The 13,203-nt window shown below is 37.0% G+C and overlaps 1 protein-coding gene across 10 annotated transcripts in view; it reads left to right on the plus strand.

The window, feature by feature from the left end:
* Positions 1-13,203, plus strand: part of Adgrl3 (adhesion G protein-coupled receptor L3) — a 721,722-nt gene that overhangs the window by 41,405 nt on the left and 667,114 nt on the right. For 8 of the 10 annotated variants that reach the window (XM_076938716.1, XM_076938717.1, XM_076938710.1 and 5 more), the window contains exon 2: positions 3,135-3,165. The exons of the other annotated variants lie outside the window; for them this stretch is intronic. The gene's annotated coding sequence lies outside the window, so the exon portion shown is untranslated. The remainder of the gene's footprint in view (positions 1-3,134; positions 3,166-13,203) is intronic. 10 annotated transcript variants of the gene reach the window in all.

The following is a 13,203-nucleotide window of genomic DNA, read 5'->3' on the forward strand; positions in this document are numbered from 1 at the left end:
AAAATAATCTCCATAGCACAATATATCTTGGAAATCACTACATTGTTTGGTATTTGGCATAGTTTATTTTGTTCAGTATGACTGGTCATATAGTTGCTTTTCGCTCTATTGTTCTTCAAGCACTGGCTTCTGTCTGTCTTTTGCTTATTCTCACACTACTCCTCTCATGGCAAACTCTAGTTGGTGCCACCCAGTGTTACTTTGCTTGTGAGTCATTATACTCAGAATCTACACAAACTCTTGCCTTTACCCTGGATGCCATCTCTCACCCCACCCTGTTTCCAGGGTAGCACTTATTCTTCACTTTATTTGCTTGATTATGTGTTTAATATTTGACTCCCCATGCCTATTGTAAGCTCAGTACGAGATGATTGTGTCTATTATATGGCCCTGTTGTGTATCCATTGCCCCCTGAAGACTCAGCATCGAGTTGGTGTTCAGTAAGTATGTGTTAAATGAGGTGAACGGATGTCTTTCAGACTGATTAAGTTGTGCTCTAGTGTTTTTGAAACAAACAACTGTTAATTGCCATACAGAAGCATGTAAGTTGCTTGAATGTTTCCATGATGCTTAAGAATTATTCCACTATTCTTATATACTGATTTATATTTAAAAGAAAGGGACACACATGATATTTTAAACAGTGACTACTGACCTTTATGAAAGCTTGGCCTTAAGAATAATGTCTGAAACGCCCTCCAAACCAAGATCGGGTTAAGTCACCCAGGAGTTTGCCAGGGAAACAATTGTATAAATTTTCATGAACGTTAGACTAGCAGTGCAGACAATAACACAGAATCTCCCAGTATACAAGATATTGCCTGAAGGTTGTTGGCAAACAGTTTTACTCTGAACTGCTTAGAAATGTGCTGTTATTTCTTGGATCAACAAAATATACTGGAGGTTTCATTTTTACAGACTGCCATGCTCTTAATGCTTCATTAATATATTCTCGAATGTTAATATTTAGTTTTATATTAAAGTAGATATCAATTTTCTGATGCAATTTGAGAAAAAAAAAATTATGATTGGGTTATTGGAGAGTTTATCTATGTAAGGCATTTTCCATAGGCATATTAGTCAGTATCTATGTTAAGACATTTTCCATAGGCATATTAGTCAGTACATAGCCCTGGGTTTAAGGAGTTTGTTATTAAGTTTTGTTGGAAAAAGGAAAAGTGATATAAGAAGTTTGCAAGTAGCATTAGCAACACTGAAGGGAACCAGTTTCAACCAGGCAATCCATTGCACAGTCATCAGAAGAGGTGATAGTAAATGAAGACACCTATAAATAGGCAAAGTTTCTGTGGGTGAACTGGCAATGCCCCTGTGTCCCTGCTGTGTCCTGGAATAAGGGTTTGACTTTCAGACCAAATGAGAAATAAATAAAATTATAAGTTGTTGATTAAATCAATTGATCTATTACTAGTGTACCACAGTCCTAAAAACAGTCTAGACCTGAAGTCAAGTGGTTTTCTATAGGCTTCTCCCTCAAGAGTTAAATTTATCCCAGCCAAAGCAAGAACATATCCAAGTCATCTGTGAACTGATATTTTATTCCCGACCCCCTTTTTTTCTGAAGTGAAGAATATTGGCATCAATGACTGACTTTCAAGGTCTGTTCACAAAGTAGTCTCTCCTCTCACAGGCAGTGCTAATGATCACCTGCACTTTTATTTCTCTTGGGAGAAGCATGTAGTCCTCTTAGCAGTATCTATGAATACAAATGGCTTATATTTTAAATGAAACATAATTTTAACAGTTAAGTCAGAAATTTACATTTCTAAAATTGACATTTCATTAAAGTCTTTATTTTATTTTGGAAGCAAACTATTTAATAATCCAGTTTTAGTCCTCTGCCTTCATAAACATTTGTGTCCATAAGAACTTTGACAAGTAATATTAAAAGGCTATTTTATCTGATTTTGAATGAAACTCAAGGTTGATTTTAATACTGTCATTATAAAATCATTTAAAGGATATTGTTTCCCTTTACAATCTAATAAAACTAACCACCTTATTAGGACTTATTTTATTCAGTTTAACTTTACTACTGAAATACTGCAGTAAATTATTGTCCTTGGTTTTATTAACATTATCCTCTCCAGTAAGCTAAATTTGTGTTGCATTTTAAACATACCATTCATTAATTGACAAAATGCAAAACCTTGGATTACTCATTGTCATCAGATCTACTTAATTCTCCTAGTCTGGCATTATTTTATAGAATGAAAATTTTCAGGTTATGGAGTTCAGTTTGAGACCTTTATCTGTGAATGTTTAATGGCTGACACCAGTAACAGTGATTTATGTAGTAGTAAATATGATTACAGGGGAAGGATTGTTTTTTATTGATCTAAAAGTAGAGTCATGCGGATTAAGCTTGTATATCAGGTCATCTACTCTGCACATATTTTCTTTCTAAAAATGTTTTGTTGATATTAATACCTACTGGATAGGATCTAAGTAAATGTCATTCGAACAAAATTATGGGCAGGATGGAGATTTTTTTTTTTATTTCTCTATGGGGTCTGCATTACTGTAAAAAATAAATATAAAATGGACATGCTTATTTCTTTTTCTACACAGAAATATAAATGTGTAAATATATGGATTTTATGCTCTCTTCTGTGAGTTTGAATTTCTGGTAAAAAGAAGAATTAAACTAGCATCTAATAAGGATGTTGTGTAATGAAAGAATGTGTGTGTAAAATACAACCAATTCTTGCTTTATCAAAGTGGGTGTTTCCAGCATCGGGTAACTGGAGACATACAGATAGAATTCCCCCCCCCCACCCCCCACGTTACAACAGAGTTTCTTCCTCAGTGGAACTTGGCATTCTGACATATACAGAATGGGGTGTGAGCACTAGCCAATGGTGGTGAGCATGAAGACCACCTTTACAGTGCATTAGTGTGTGCTGTGACGATAATGGCTGCTGTGATTTGTGTGTCCCCCCCACCCCCTGCTTTTCTGCTCTCGTTCACCCCGACTCATGTTTACAAAGTGTGCATTCAACTGGGGTTTTTTGTTTGTTTGTTTCTGTGAACGAATTTGTTTAGAGATAAGTGAAGAGTTTAATTCAAGAGGGCACACTCCACATAAACCTCTCCCTTTCCTTACTCTTCTGCAGATGCTGATTTGAAGAACTGCCCTGAAAACTGGTGAGTGGCTTGTGCAGCGCCCAGTGAGGAGGTGGCATCTTGGGCATTGTGCTCATCTCTCTCTGTCTCATTGTTTCTCAGCCTTTTCTATCTGAAGTCATGCGGTTTTGCTCTTTCCTTTGGTTTCCTCTGACAGACTGTCAAGGGCAGTGGAAGAAAAATCAGGTAGACGTGCGGACCAGTGCTATTACACATGCAAGGATTTTAGCCTCCTCTGAACCATTGAGCACTACTCAGCAAACCTTTCCTGTCTTCCTGTCTGCTCCCCTTCCCATCTGTCATGTTCTTTGCATTTGCATGTGCTGTCCTTTTCCTGACATGCTCTTTTAAAAGGATTTATTATAGATCAAATCTATAAAGTCTTTAAAGTCAGGACTGCTACCTCAGTTTCCCAAACTTTATAGTTAGCCTCTTACTCCTCCATCTGTCCCCCTGGCATTATCTCCAGTACAGTGAATTGCTTTCTTTCTGCATTTTTGGGGTACCACAAGCAGTGTTGCCATTAGGTTAGGTGTTACATGACATTACCGAAGGCCAGGACCTTGCTTCTTGAATGGTTTCTTTGATCATTGTGTGTGTCTGCACAATCAACCCTAGGATATGTTGGCTAAATCGATAAGTGCCTGTGAAAATGTCATCCACAAAATGCTTCCTGCGAGAGGAGCAAGTGCCCTCATCTTAAACTTTGTCACAATGACTTCTGTTTTTAATGATCACGCGTTATTGTGAACACATCCTCAACACAGCAAATAGCATTAAGTAGCCAACACGCTAGGCTGAGGAAGGAGTTCAAATGACAATTTTGTTTTCTTATTTTCTGAAAGGGTTGTAAAACACCTTCTAGAACATAGTTGTACTTTTGAAAAGATCTTTCAGGTTATAGGATTCCATAATATCAGCAAGGAGTTCCTCTGATCACAGTTCATTAGCATTTGTATGTTATCACTCATTAGCTTGCCTGGTGTTGGTTTTTTTTTTTTCCCCATTCTTATCACATCTTTTAATATTACTGTCTCTTTTGGCCTCCTGACTATGGGTATCTCCTAGATAAAATCTACAATTCTTTAAGACCTTATTTCCATCAGCTACTTGCCAGCTGTTGAGACAACAGCTGACTTTTCTACTGTCGTGAAGGGGTGGAGCTCTTGAGCCTGGTTCACAGCTGCCAAGAGCTTCTGATTCTGCTCCCTTGTTGCCTTGAAAACCCAAGTCCCTTATTTGTAAAACAGCCCAGCTGCTCTCTGTTTTTAAAACAGGTGACAGGGAAGAGTTCTTGATAGAATAGTGAATTTTAAATAATCAGATGAATTACAGGGGCAGCTTGGTGGTAGGTGATAACCAGTATCAGATGTCAGTAATCAGTTTAACCATTGCTTTGTTCCCATATGTTAAGGATCACAAATTGGTGCCACAAATTGGTTCATTTTATTTAATATTAAACCCACAAAACTGAAGAACTATCTGTTGATGTATGGGCAGGTTTGCTTGGTTTCAGTGTACATTTCTATTTACACATGTATTTCATTTAGGACTCGACATCATCGACTTTAGTACATGTTAGTATAATGCAGATTTTATTTTGTTTTATCCAATGTAAAAGATACTTAATATTCCCTAACTAGGAATTTTATAGCTACAATTTAACCCATTTTATCATCCACTTTGCAAGATAGCAATACTTCTTCCTAAATGATATTCTAGTGTATATTTGTATAAAAATTAGTTTCTTTCACTATTAATAGAATTATTAATTATACAGCATCAACATTCACCATATGCTTATGGGAAAGATACACTTCATAGTATACAGCCCAACACAAATGGAAAATGCTTACTAGACTAATATATTGCCTTCCAAACAAATAATATATACGATAATGTAACAATGTGAGATTTATTTTATACAAAAAAGACACTTGAACTCACTTAATATGTTTAAGAAAATTTCTCATGAAAAATCCATGTTTCTAGTGTATAAGAAACAATGACTTTTTAATGCTAAATTTTTCTAGTCATTACTTTGACACATAGTTTTGAGTTCTCAGTCTATGTCAGGCACTAAGCTACATCGTGAGGATACAGTAGCAACCACAGCACAGGAAAGATGCTCTGTGGCAGCTCAGCAATGCCTTCAGGAATAGGTGACTTGAGTGCTTTCTCAAGTGCACAACCAGATGCATTTGTGTGGTGATAGGTGTTACATAGATTCTATAAATATGTTTCATTCTTCTCTGAAGGTTTAAAAGGCATTCAGTTTTTTTTAACAAAGGAATGTTAAAGCTTGGGTAAATAAGTGATCGTTATCAGTTGTGATAGGAATTAAAAATTAGTCAAATGGTGATTCTCATCTATTGTTACAATTTGAACTTACTGATTTTTTTTCCCAGAATTATATTGGTGCACCCATATTAGGTTGTTCTTAACCCATTCTACTGTCTTCCAAGTAAATTATAGAATTAATTTGTGTATCATTTTATATACTCAGTGATATATATATATATATATATATATATATATATATATATTCTAATAACACCAATATAATTTATGTTTCCAAGTAATCATTATATGTTTTCTTAGGTAATACAAATGATTCCAAAAGTCTGAATGAACACTAATACCCATCATATCAGGAATGATGACAAGACAGTATATTACAATATTCATTGAATTTAGGTCTTATGTCTCCTTATAGCTGAGGAAATCTAGAGTTCATGAATGGTGACTGGTCCCCTACTCTCTGTCCCTACTGGAATTTCTAATGGAGTCTTTTGTCTTTAAAGCTCCATTGGAGTTTCTCTCCACTTCTCCCCGTTTCTCTTTTTACAGGATTAAAAAAAAAAATCATTGAGCTAGTTGTTATGAGAACTGAAATGTCTGTATCTATTTTTTACTTTATATATTTGAGGTGACTGTAAGATGGCTTAGCGGGTAAAGGTGCTTGCAGCCAAGCCCGGTGCCTTGAGTTCAATCTTTTGGAACCGCAATCTGAAAGCCAGCCAAATGCTGCAAGTCATCCCCTGACCACTAGTGGACTCTATGACACATCTGTGCACACACATACATGCCGCACAAATAAGTAGGAATTAAATGTAATTTTGAAATCAAAATAAAATATATAGGAAACACCAGCTTCCTCCCTGCAACTCTTTCTTTAATCAGAGAGTCAATAAGAAAAGAACTAACAGTAGAAATCCTTAAATTTTAAGGGAATGTAGAACTGTCCTATACAAAACAGGCTGGATTGTGCTTTGGAGAAATTTAAGCTATGGACAGACTTCAACATGGAGACTTCAGTCCCTTGGTCCAAAGTGCTTTGAATGGTTTGGTGCCTGAGCTCTCCCGTGTGGGCAGTGTAGCATGGTTCACTGAGCTGAATCATTCTTATTTGCCCGTCTCTGTGTCTTAGCAGTTAGAGCAAGTGAAGTTGCAGAGTAAATTTATTTATTTTTGTTGCTCTTATAGATTTTCAGATTACTTTCTAATGCAGACTCATGGTGAGCCGTTGAGATGCTTCATTTCAGAGAGTCGCATGTGACTGGGCATGCCTCAAATTGAAAAGTTAAATTAAATTACTGCTTATGTAACATTTCTTTCCAGCTCTGAATCTAATGTCTGTTACTTCCTAAGCACTCATCAGTGATTTTATTTCTATTGCTTTAGTCCATTTATAGTTTCTTGAAGGTGGTTCAAGAAACAAATTTCACTACTGTCTTGTAATCAGTTTGACTTTAACAGAAAATGTTGAGTCAATATTAAACAATCAATTGTCTTCTGGTATAATTTGATAATTTATCAAAACTTGATATGGCATGATATGGTTTGTGGGCCCACAACACAAGTTATTTATACGAGCTCGTAGCTACAGTATCAAGTCAAAATCTTAAGTACTCACTCTCTTTATTTGGACAACTTGAATTAGCTGTTTTGTATTTGGCTAAAAATACTCTTTCTTCTTTGAGGCACCAACCCATTTCTCATCTGAAAGTACACCTAATCAATTTCAAAGAGAAGCAAAAGAAAGCCCAAGCCTGTTTTGAACATTATTCCTCCTCAGAATGTTCTGAGGTTCGGAATTTATTTCACAGTTGCAGCTAAGCAGGCTTCTGGGCTGAAAGCACGGGGATGAATAGTGTCTAAATCTACTTTAGAAGAGAGCTTGTTTATCGAGCTCCACCTCATTTTCTTTTATCTGTCACCGTGTAAATAATAGGCAGAATTTCTCGGTCCATTGTATGGTACGTGCACAGCATACAGCTTAGCGTCGGCTAACTGTGGCTGTTTTTGTTCTTCCTCAGTTTTTCAAGTTTTTCTGAGTTCACTTGCCCATCTCACCTTGCCTGTTATATGATACAAGCACCATTATGCACTCTGAGCCTTTAGGTTCCCCATGTGTGTCTTCAAATTCACACAGTCATCCTGGAATGAAGGATGTCGCTTTGGGGATAAGATAGGGTGAAGTTTGTTATTAGGTATAAATTGAACATTTTGGTGCTTTGAATCTTTTGGGCAGCGAAAAAAAAATCCATTCATAAAATTTAATTGTATCTGATGGAATTTACCAAAAACGTGAACATATTGAAGAATTAAATATCGTGGCAATGTATTTATATCTGTTTGGAAAGGAAGTTCAGTAGTAACCAGACTGTGGTTCTGTGCTGTGACCATGATCTTAAGAGACTATTATTTTTGCCATCTTCTTTCTCTTTAATGTGTTTTCTGTGATTTTACTTATCAACATCATAGAGTAGCTTCTGGTATGCTAGCCATCTCCCGTGCATCCCGTATTACAGGAAAGAAGCAAAGCAGAGAGGAAAAGGGAATGTGTTTTCTGGCTGAATCAGCACCTCCCAGGAAATTCTGTGCGACACTCAAGATGATTAGCCTGAACTTCTTAAGTCACACCAAATAGGATAATGGAAGATGTGTTCCTTTAACTACGGGTATTGTCTATTAAATACCAAGAATCTGAGGTGAAGGAGCCAGAGGGGGTTCAGTGGTATAGTCAGTTGGTTAGTAGTTTAGTCTTTCCTCATATACTTGGTGAGTTCCTTGGAAAAAGATTAGCTCTGACTCACAGTCATTGTCATCACTCCTGCGCTTGATGAATACTAATCTGATTTCAGTTTTGTCTCCCAAGTGGACAAAAGAAGGTCATTCTCATCATTAATGTAGGAGGATGCAGAAAGGGAACCATGGTACGGCTGCTTTGAAACGCTTTGTTTATTATCAGGACATGCACACTGCAGAAGTCTCCAGGAATTGCAGTTTATTCGGGTGTAACCTTCTCCAGTAGATAAGCCAGACAGCAAGCAAGTTTAGAGACAGAATAACATATTAGTTTTGCTCCACATGGGCAATATGTTACTAATATTGGCATTCTTCACTGTAACACCAGTATACTGATTCTAAAATTTGTTACCTAGGTCCCCAAGGACAGTAGTAGCCACATATTCTTGCAAGGGCTTAATGTTCCTATTTATAAGGTAGGAATACTAAGAATGCTTTGTAGGGTACATAGAGAAATAGCATGCATGTGGAGTGTTAATAGTATATCTGTCAGATCGCTATCATGCCAGTCTACCATTAACTGCTGTTACTATTGTAGAAATGGCCTTAGGAAAGATCATGTTTTTACCAGCTGCTTCATGACAGCAAAATCACAAATCTCATGGAGGAACATCATAACACACATGTTACTATGTTCTTAAAGCATGTGTGTAGAATTCCAACAGGGTGTGACTATGAAGATATTGCCGCTCTCCAATGATGGGGGTGGTTGTGGTGAATATGTTTGCATGCTTTAGAGTTCTGGGGTACAGAATCATCTGGAGGTTCCTTTATTCACATGCTTGCTTTCTGGAATCTATTGATGTAAGGATTGTGACCAGGTTGAACTGATTAGAGAACAAACATGAGGTCTCTGTGTGTTGTTTGGAGTTCTACCAGCTGAACAGCTGTGCTTGGGAAAGAAAAAGTTTAGAGAGCTCTCATTCCAGGTGACCACAAAAAGAAAAAAAAAATAGCATGTCATTTGAGGATGTCCCTTCAGAAGACTCATAGTATCCTTTCTGCCATGTTTTCTTTATTGGCACATTCAGGGTCCTGTTGATGGAAGCAGAAGAGAACACAAAAGCTAACATTTACAAGGAGAATCCTGTGTCAGACATTTTGGAGACACATCAAGGTCTTCCTTCTGCTCATTGTACAAGAATGAATGGAATAAACCTCACTTAATTTGAACTTTCCCTATAAATCTCTTTGAAAAATATAGTAACCTCTATCTGGTGTTAATCTGATATAGGCAGGAATTTAAAGTCCTTATTGAAAAGTATCGTAGCAATGTAGCTTTTAATGTTGTTAATCTTGGAAATGTACAAAGTCAAATCTAGGATTATTGCTATTATTTTTACTTGAAAGGTTATTGTAGGTCTCATGAGTTTTATTTTTATTTATGTAAGTTTATTTTCCTTAGGTTTTGATGAAGAATAAGTTGCTTATTTTAAAAGTATGTACTACAGTACCAGACATTCAAGCAATTCAAGTTAAGTATTCATTAACTTTAAGGAACTGCAAATACTTCTAAAGGTTAGAGGAAGGAGAGGAGCCATATTATTCTTGACACTAAGTTACTACTGACACTGTATCGCTACATAATCACCATGAATGTGTTCTCTAGAGATTTGAAAAATGAGAGGGAGTTTGATATATTTTTTAAAAATTAATACATTTTAAATGCTAAATTTATTATAAAGAAATATTTAATTGATTTAAGTTTTTGTATGGCAGTTATTGACTGTTCTTAAGTTCTGTCTAGTGGTAAGAGCTGTAGTTATAATTCCATTCAGATGTGAATGCCTTATTAATTTTTCAAATTGATCCCTATTATTTATTTGGATGCTACAATGTATCATCAGGCTCAGTTAATAGCTCACTTGTTCACTCTGTGTCCTGGACGTTTCCTGTTGGGAGTTCAGTTGTCTCAAAACTTGAAGTTAATTACCTTCTTGGATGGAGTCACTGATAGTTTGGATAGCTTTTATTATTATTATTTTTTAAACAAACCTGATATTATGGCACCATGAATTTTATTTAAAAACTAATTTAAAACAAAACAAAACAAAAAACCCAAATAATTATTTAGACGGTACTCTCTTTTGCTCACTAAGTCACTTAGATCTCTCCTTTTTCTCACTCTTAAAACACAGTGGTTTGAAAACATCCTGAATTTTGTTTTTCTGTTAACTATCAGTTGGATCAAGTGATGTCATCCGGGAGCATCTCGCATGAATAGATATCTCAAAAGTGATCTGAATAGCCAGGGTGAGTTTGCTTCTCCTCCCTGCACTTCTACTCAAAGGGAGGTGGGGACTCCTTGGCTGAAGAACTTCATACCTGTTTTTTCTTTTTCTGATCCTCACCTCAGTCACAACCCCTTCCACTGAAATTTCTGTGAGCTGTGAAATTTTTGTAAATCACTACAGAATCTCACTGACTTCTCAAAATTTACCTGGACCTTTATACAGGGGTCTACACATAATTATTTCTGGATCTTTGCCTAAGGATGATTGGCAAAAAAAGAGTAAAGTTGTTCTTCCTCAGCAATTAAAAATTAACCTGCAAGAATTTTTGTAGGTATAGACAAATCAAGCTAATGATTGTGACCCATGCACAAGGTTTTATTTTTCTTGTTTCCTGGAGCTGGCTATTCTAAACTACACAGATTCGGTGTTTATTTGATTCTTACTGTTGTATTTGTTCTATAAATAGCACATTCATTATCTGACTCTCTGACTGTCTCAAACCTCCTGGGTGCTTACTCTGTCTACTCATTGGGGGTAAGTAACTGGTGTTGTCTCTCCAGTGGTGAACATGATACTCATTTGCTGGGAAAAAAGACAGGAAAATCTTTGCACCAAAGATTTAATTCCAAGAGGGACTGTTGTCTCATTTCCAAATAGGTCAGGGAATATTTTGCGCTGTGGGTTCCCCATGGGTATTCATTAACGCTTCCTGACTGGGTTACAGGGTGGAGAGCCAGCAGAATGAAGAGCCGAGTTTTTGATGGCAGAAGAGTGTTTACATGCTCAGTTCACTCGTATGTGTGTGAATTTCGATCGAATGTATACCTCCGGCCGTCCCAATCCATACCACGTGGCTTACAAATTGCTCAGCTTATTTCAGAGTATTTCAGAATCATTTTGTAATTTATAATTAAGGTGGTGCTTGGAAATTTGTCTTTAAATTTATAAATTTTTACATCTGTTAGTGTTGAACCAGTTGGCCTCCGAGGACTTTTGTAGCTCTGAATAACTTCTGTAGCTATGGTGCTGTGTCTGAATATTTTATTAAGCTTCCAATTCGTTTTTAACCTAACAATTCAGAATATAAGCAGTGACTTTGTTAAAGGGTGGCGTAAACTATTGAGAGATATCATCAATATTTCTAAAGGGAAGTTTTTCAGCTCTCAGCCCTTCCTCTGTACCATGTTCAACCTCGTGGTACCCTTTGTTCCCAGAGTCAGGAGATCGTTTACATTCAGAATCTTTTTGCATGAGAGCCCAGGGAAGAAGCTTTGACTGCAGAGCTAACTCCCTTTTCTAAGAGTAGGGTCAGTTTGACCTTTGATATTCAGAACTTTACATGATGAAGACTCAAATATGTGCACCCAATGAGTGAGGTAGAAACTGCGTTCCTATCTCCAGACCAGAAGTTCACATTTTATAAATCAAAAACCCAGAGTTTTTCTACAAAATAGTCCATCTATTTAATGCTACTTGTTAATACTTTAAAATTTGAATGGGAGAGGAAAAGACAGGAAGAAAAGTATGAGAGAGGAGAGAGACAAAGAGACAGGGAGACAGGGAGAGACGGGGAGACAGAGAGACAAGGAAAATAAACAGGCATAGAGAGAGGGGAGAGTGAATGGGGAGAGGAGGGAGGGAGAGAGAGGATGAAGAGAGAGAATGGGGAGAGAGAGAGAGACGAGAGAGAGAGAGAGAGAGAGAGAGAGAGAGAGAGAGAGAGAGAGAGAGAGAGAGAGAGAGAGCGCCTATTGAGACTATTGCTCTACAAAATCGATACTTAGTCTTGAATCACTGAATCGTTCCGTGGTATAAGTCCCACCCCTTGAGGATTTTTCACTTACTCTGCACTACAGAGTTGTACAAGTGTGAACATGCCTGGAAACTATAATTATTCTTGAGTTTTGACAAAACGTCCCTTAGTAGTTAAGCAGCCGGTACCATGCTTTTTAAGTCCACAAACTAATGTTTATCACCTAAACCAACATCGGATTGACAGGTGTCGAGAGTTGATTTGCTCTCCTGGTCAGGCATGCTCTGAATCTTTTTATACCTCCCATTACTCACCTGGCAGAGGTTCGCTGTGAAACTCGATGTGAAATGAAATGTGTGATTCCACTGCCTCAGTCTCTTGGGTGATGGCATTGTAGAAAGGTCTCATCATCATCATGTCCAACAGAAGGCTTCTGTTTTACCAGCCAATCACATTTCGTCCACAGCGATCCCTCAATTTATTTATGCAATTTGTTCTTTTGTTTGTTTGTAAGTGTCATTACTGTCCTTGTCCCATCCACATGTATACCTCAGCATTGGTGGCTTCCATAATTATCTTTAAATTTCTGGACCTCTTATTGTGCCAGTATCTTGTACTTTTTATATTATGAAAAACGGGATGCATCATTTATGGAAATACACCCCAGTCATACCAATAATATAGTGACTGACAAATTTTAAGATGAATGTAGGGTCTGTTAGAATGACACTTGTCTGTCAGCTAACCCATTTGCCACTGGTGGTAATACAAGTGTTGTTTCTCACATCTGTAAAATTCCTGAGGGAGAAAGTTCTCCTATTAACAGATTTTGTCATGAAATAGCTCTTAGAAGTCACATTATTTAGAGCTGGGTACTTTAGAGTTCTGGAATGATCGAGCTCATTTTTTTTCCATTAATCATCTATATTTGATTTATGACAAGGAAACACATGGGATAAAAGCCCTATAAGGGAAAAGGGG

The sequence above is a fragment of the Arvicanthis niloticus genome, chromosome 7 (genome assembly GCF_011762505.2).
Source record: "Arvicanthis niloticus isolate mArvNil1 chromosome 7, mArvNil1.pat.X, whole genome shotgun sequence".
NCBI lineage: Eukaryota > Metazoa > Chordata > Mammalia > Rodentia > Muridae > Arvicanthis > Arvicanthis niloticus.